The following is a 6,956-nucleotide window of genomic DNA, read 5'->3' as shown; positions in this document are numbered from 1 at the left end:
TTGGAGGTGACAGCGTTGCGAATGACCGAGGCGAGGGTCCTCGACGTCTGTCTCACCGTTAGGCCTGTCCGAAAAATGTGTTTTAATTTGCGGAAAATGGAAATGCAAAATGCACGGTTTTCCAGCCAACATTCAAACAAGAAATCAAAGGGGAATGCAAAAAAAATTAAAAAATCAAAGCCAAACAACCCAAAACGCAGAGAAAATGCATCCGTTGCCATGGCAACCAGAATCTAAAATGGCCGCCATGCCGTGGTGATCACAAAAATAGTGTTATTTTCCATGTCACACTGTACATCATGTATACAAGTATCCCTGCCTTGCTAGTACATGTACCTCTAATCATGTCACGTGTACATGTACACGCACTGCATGATCATAATCTTGTCACCCATTTTGCTGACAAGCCTGCAAAGCTAATCATTTTCTCACCATTGCAAGTCACTTGTGTTGCCCTTGCATACTACCTAGCTAGTACCTGTACCACACATGTACTACTACTACTAGAACACATCTTTGTACATGTAGTTGTACATCATCACACCTGCATGTACATGTACATGTAGAACTAAACACCCATGTGTTCGCATTTGTGTGATTAGGAGGCCAGTGCAACTGCCTCTCTCTAAGTCTAGAGTCTCAGCCAAGAGGGACAGTACAGAAGACACCGAAATAGCAAGCCGAACTTGACTTGGTCGAGCTGAAACCTTGGCTGAAACCTTGGAATTCGACCGAAAATGGGCAAAATTCAGAAAAAATGCAAAATGTACCCCAAAATGCAAAAAAAATTCAGAACATTTTTCGGACAGGCCTACTCACCGTCCAGGAGCGACACTGACTCACGCTGCTATCTGGTGTTAACGAGGTGTTTGTCGCGCTGAAAACGGAGCGTCTCTGTAAGTTTGTATCCCTGGTGATGTTTGTGCCTGGAGAGCACTATATAAGTGGTGCTCTTGAGGCACAAACTTCCTCAGCCTACTCAAGCTCAACTGATGAGGGGTGAATTCCCCGAAACACTGTGTATTGAGCAGGGAGTGGTGCTTTCTTGCAGGTTTGCCGAGTCGAAGGTTCGATGGACTTCTCGTGTGCTCTGGATGGCAGTCGTGAGTCAGTCAAGTGTCAAGTAAAGTCGGCGGAATAGCGCGAGCTCCGGTGTGGGGAGCAAGCCCTTTCTTACAAATCCTCGCCGTGTAGCGTCTCTGACGTACTCGCATCATGATATCATCATTTGTTTGCATGTACACGTCATATTTTCCTCATCATCACAAACACTGATTCACCATACTCTCGCACACATTGTACTAATACCTACTACACGTACTTCTCTACCATAATAATAGACCAATCCCGAAAAGATTGTCTGGGTTCGAAAGGGGGCATGTCAACTGAGAGTGCACTGTACAACACATACATGGCACTACCTGATCAGCATGCGGCACAGGACGTGTTTGATAGTTCGCGTGTGAATGCGAGGGTAAGTACACGATTTTCTCGTTAGTTGCATGCAAGAGAGACGATGCGACAGAAAGCGAAGCCCTTTGTAGTTTTCTCTCTCGCACTGGTAATGGTCTGCTGTTGGAGTTGAAATGCTTAGAGATAATCCTTGTTTCGGTCTTCTGTGTAGTGTGAAGAGTTCAACGAACATGTAGAGCTCACTTTGATGAAGTAGGCAAGGCTGTGAGCGCTGTGGCTCAAAGCGATAGGCCCTAAATCTTACGAGATATTTCGAGTGCTATTGTTTGTTGCGAGCGCTTCGTCTTCGATGAGTCCTGCTTCTTTCCTGGCAGCTGCCCTCCTATAGGACCAACCACGAAGTGACTGTACTCATCTGCAGCCGATCAATGTTATATTGCACAAGAAGATATCGTTTTGGCCAAGCCAGTGCCCCGCCAAAGACCATCGCCGTGTCACACCGTCGGAACGAGTTCATGATGAGAAACATCATTCGCGCGAGCGTGATGAAGAACTATTTCGAAAGACAACATAGTCTTTACCCCCAGGACGACAACTATGTGCAAGTCCTGCAAGGGGAGAATGTCACCAGCGACATCAACGAAGACGACGGCAGTATTTCGGAAACCTGGAGTCTGCGGAGGTCGTCAAGCTCCTCCGCGACCCGGTACATGTACAATAGGTGACATGTCGACACGAGCGTGCGGAAACACAGCATACACTGTAGTAATACCGGTACTAATGTTGCGAGAGTTTGCGGAAGGAGTCCAAGTCGGGAAATCCATCAGCTCCAAAAGCTACCTGTAGGTGGGCGATGAGACTCCAGCTTCAGACTACAACAGTCAGGACTAGTAAATAGTTGAACGTTGTGAAGCAGCAGATCGAGAAGTAACGTTAGTTAGCTGAAATCGTAGCTGTTGCAGTATGTCGGCGCTATGTAGCTTGCATTTTTTACGGAGAGTCGATCGCCACGCGAATGTTTCTCTCCTCACTGAGAGCTATCTGGCCTCCAAACTCCGTCAGGGTCTGCCTAAGGTACCGAAGGTCCTTTGACTAGCTGCTGGCAGGACTCCATCAAATCCTTTAGCTTCAGCTCGGCGAGCAAAAGTCTCTCTCTCCTCCGCCATGAGCTGACACACACAAACTGAATACAAAACGATGCACTTCACACGTGCTGGCTTGCACGCGTGCCCCCTTTCACGAACCCAGACAATCTTTTCGGGATTGGTCTATTATGTAATGTTTGGCTAGCATAGTTCCAATCCACATTACGACATCTTTTGATGTTACGCACTCCTCGCCTACAACGCTATTGTAGAAAAGTAGTCTTTACTCATCTCTTGTAAGTTCTGTTTGCATCCAAACACTTCTTCCAAACAGCACACGTCAGATATCTAACAAAACAACAAACTTCATTGCACAGTCTTCTATCACAATCTCTTTCCTATATAAACCTCCTTTCTCTTCACTTTCTTCATGACATTTAGTGTTCGCCAGTCTTGTAAAGATCTTGGAAACTAACACTCGTTGCACTGTATCAAGAGTACATAACCCCCCAGAGTGTGCAACTCCCACATACCCTGTTGTCCCGACAGAATTTCAAGTTGACGTCATTATTTATGACGCAATGCTCCTTGCAGGAGTGATTTACAACATGTGTACGGGTGTCAACGCATCACACGTTTTTCTTTGCAATAATTTGTACAGGATCGATCGGCTTCGGTCAACCACAGGTTCCGGATTCGTCTGATAATCCGTGTACAGTGCGCATTGCATCATCAAAATGACGTCAACTTGAAATTCTGTCGGGACAGCACCCATAGTGGAGTTGCACACTCTGGGGGGTTATGTACTCTTGACTGTATCTAGACTACTAAATTGGTGACCCCCGACGTGAGTAAAGTGCAATATGTCCAGCGACGATGGTTCTTCCGCTTCCGCCTCTGGAGCTTCAGCTGCCGCTAGCTCCTCCGCCCCGGCCCAAAACCAACCACTCGCCCGCAACGACCAACACGACGCACCGGACCGACCGGTGTCTGCCATCACCTTCCGACTGCCGCAGTACTGGCCCGGCGATCCGCAGCTTTGGTTTGCACAGGCAGAAGCGCATTTTGCCAACCATCGCATCACCAACCCGCGGGCCAAGTATAATGTCGTCGTGAGTTCGCTGGCTCCTGAATACGCCGCTGAGATTCGGGACTTGCTCCTAGCGCCGCCAGCCGAGGAGCCGTACCAAGTCCTGAAAGAGGCGCTCACCGCACGCACACAAAAGTCCGATCAGGCACGGTTGCGTGAGGTACTCTCGACAGCGGACATCGGGGACAGCCGACCAAGTCGCGTCCTCCGACGCATGCAACAGCTTTTAGGCAGTAAGTCTCTAGACCCAACTATCCTGCGCGAGCTATTTGTACAGCGTTTGCCCGTGACGGTCCGCCTGATTCTGGCTGCAACACCTGCAAGCCTCAGCCTGGACGAACTTGCAGCGCTTGCTGACAAGGTGGTTGAAAGCACGTGCTCAACCCCACTCACCGGTACAAGTGTTCACGCTCTGAGTGAAGCCCCTACGGCCTAGCCCTGCTCGGTCTAGTACGGCCGTATCATGTAGATCTACAGCGTCCACAGATGCGGAACAGGCCTGCACCGCTGACAGGGCTGAGATGGCCCAGCTCCGAGCTGAACTCGCCAAGCTGACGTCCGCTGTGAATGTGATGACCCGTGACACCGGTGCCCCTTCCCAGCGTGGCCGCCAACGAGAGCGTAGTCCCGGGCCACCGTCACGCCACCCAAGTGCCTCCAGGTCTCCCGGCCGTGACAATCACGACGACCTTTGCTGGTATCACCGTGCGTTCGGTGCGAAGGCGAACAAATGCCGAGACCCCTGCCGATTCCTGTCGGGAAACGGGACGGCCAGCCACTAGTCGCGACCGCTAGTGTGGTTGGCCCCTCGAATACCGCTACCGGTCGCCTACTATTCGTCAAGGATCGCTCCCAGTCCGTCGAGTTCCTTGTCGACACCGGCGCCGCCGTCAGTGTTCTTCCTCCGTCATTCGTAACTCTGTCTCGTCGTGTTCATCGCAATAGTCCTCGTCTCCGTGCAGCGAATCAGAGCAGCAACAGCAACAGCAACAGCAACTAACACTCGTTGCACTGTATCTAGACTACTAAAGCCGAAGTCGCAACCACTACTTCGTAATAATAATACATGTAATAATAATAAAAACTTAGAACGTTGGAACAATCAACTTCATGTAATAATAATAATAAGGCCAAAACAAAAAATGACCTTGTTTCCGGTCGGCCGACCGGGCCACTTTTTCCCAAATTCTGAAACTTTTTTTTGGTCCTAAATGTATACAAACGGTGGCACTGCCATGTGTGCAAGTGCACTCAACGAGTCATAAGTTCATACATAACTCGGTCACATCTCAACCGAATTCCACAATCGAAACACCTACAAGGTAGCAGAGATTCTCAGCTGTCGGCTTGAAACGCTCCGGGGTCGATACGAGCTATTAACGGAGCTGGAAGGACTCGAAATGTTTGCTTGATTTCTCAGGAGGTACGAAAACAGGAATACACCACAGTCATGCTGTACAAAAACAGTGAGTCAGTCAACTAACTTTGACATTGATCCTTGCCATGATATATGTACAATGTACATGTGTAGGTGCTCTTGTCCATCATTGCATCAATACCACAACGATTGAGGAACCAAAAAAAAGTATCCAAAAAAAGTTTCATTCCGGCCGACCGAGTCTCCTTTTTGAGGGGTGGCCGACCGGAAACAAGCCTATTTTTTGTTTTGGCCTAATAATAATAGGAATGGGTTTGCTCCCACACTGGAGCTAGTTCTATTCCGCCAACGACTTGACACTTGACTGGCTCACGACTTTTTTTCGTGTTTATTTGAATTCGGATAGCTCAACAGTACAGAAGTACAACTACAAAGAGTACCGAATAGAAGGCCCCGAGAACGGGAAACCAAAAAAACAAAAAACAAAAACAGCAACATCAATAATTATTAAATTTTACTGATTATGCACATTGCTTGAAAGCAAACCCTAGCGGCAGATGCAGCGCCTAACGGTGGGGGTGAGTGGATAAGTCTCAAAACCACTGGCACAAGTACTAAGTGCCGAGAACGACCCCATTAGCTGCATCCATGTACCGCTAGGGTTTACCGGGTGTTAGCGGCCGTCGTGAGTTCCCTTCGGGAACGCACACGATAATTTACTTTTTTTTTTAACTTTTTTACTTGAAAGCAAATCACAACAATGATCAAGAGTTAAGCTGTCTTTTAGCCAAATAGCCAATTAATTATTTGACGCGAAAATCTGCGATAGTAGTGCAGGACTTCAGGTTGTTGTTGTAGAAGTTTATTTAACGTCGCACCACAAACAGGCGATTTCGCCTCCTTTGATACATGTGGACGACAGAAGGAATGAGAAAGAGGGGGGGGGGCAGAAGTACGGAGAGAGGAAGGGCAGAGATAAATAAGTAATCAACCTCAGGGCTACACCAAAGGGGTCAGGTCGTCTGGTAAATAATTCCAAACAAGAGCCGATTTACTTGAAAAGGACAGAAAGCCAGACATAGATCTATAGCGATTGATACTCATGTTATGAGTTGTTGAGCCGCGAGTAGTTCGGGTAGACGTACAGATGGGAAAGAGGGACTGCAAGCAAACAGCCGGCTTAATACAGTAACAGTGGAAAATGAATACAAGGAACAAAAATACTGATCGATATTGGAAAGAGGAAACATTGAGGTGGTGAAGAAGTGGCGTGATATTAGCTTGGGGTGATGCGCCACAAGCAACTCGTACAGCGCGCTGGTGGAGTGAGGCTAGCTTGTTTCTATTTTTAACGGATATAAACGAAAAGTATACAGGGAGAGCATATTCTAGATCAGGCTGAATAACACCGACAACGAAAGTACGGCGGGCAAACAGGTTCATCTGGCGGAAAGATCGGCGCAGTACACCGATCTTCCGTTAGGCTTTCCGGACGACATTGTTAATGTGTTGGTCAAAGGACAGCTTTTTGTCAACAACGATTCCTAGGCATCTGGTGCTTTCTACTTACCCTAGCGTGACATTTGACAAGGTGATTTGCAGTTGTTGCCTTTGTTGTTTTTGCTGACTCCCTGTGGCACGTTTGGGATGGATTTGCATGACAACGGTTTTGTCGGTATTTATCTGCATGCCAAGGGAGCCAAGGTGGTTGTGAACGCGCCTTCGACGGATCACTAGACTAGACTGTCTTGTCATCTGCGAACATCAGTAATTTTGAACCCGCTGTCTCCGCAAGCCGGGGAAGGTCCCTCAGGTAGACATTAAAAAGAGTAGGGCCTAAAATACTTCCCTGAGGAACGCCTCGAGACACTGCAAGACTTGAAGACTGGCTGGCTTGCGTGACGACACGCTGAGATCTCCCGGCGAGGTACGACGCAAACCAACGCAGGGCGCTTGCATGAACACCCATGCCATGGAGCGCAACGAGTAA

This window comes from Sycon ciliatum, chromosome 4 (assembly GCF_964019385.1).
Source record: "Sycon ciliatum chromosome 4, ocSycCili1.1, whole genome shotgun sequence".
In the NCBI taxonomy this organism is placed as follows: Eukaryota; Metazoa; Porifera; class Calcarea; order Leucosolenida; family Sycettidae; genus Sycon; species Sycon ciliatum.
Note: the sequence above shows the minus strand (reverse complement) of the source record.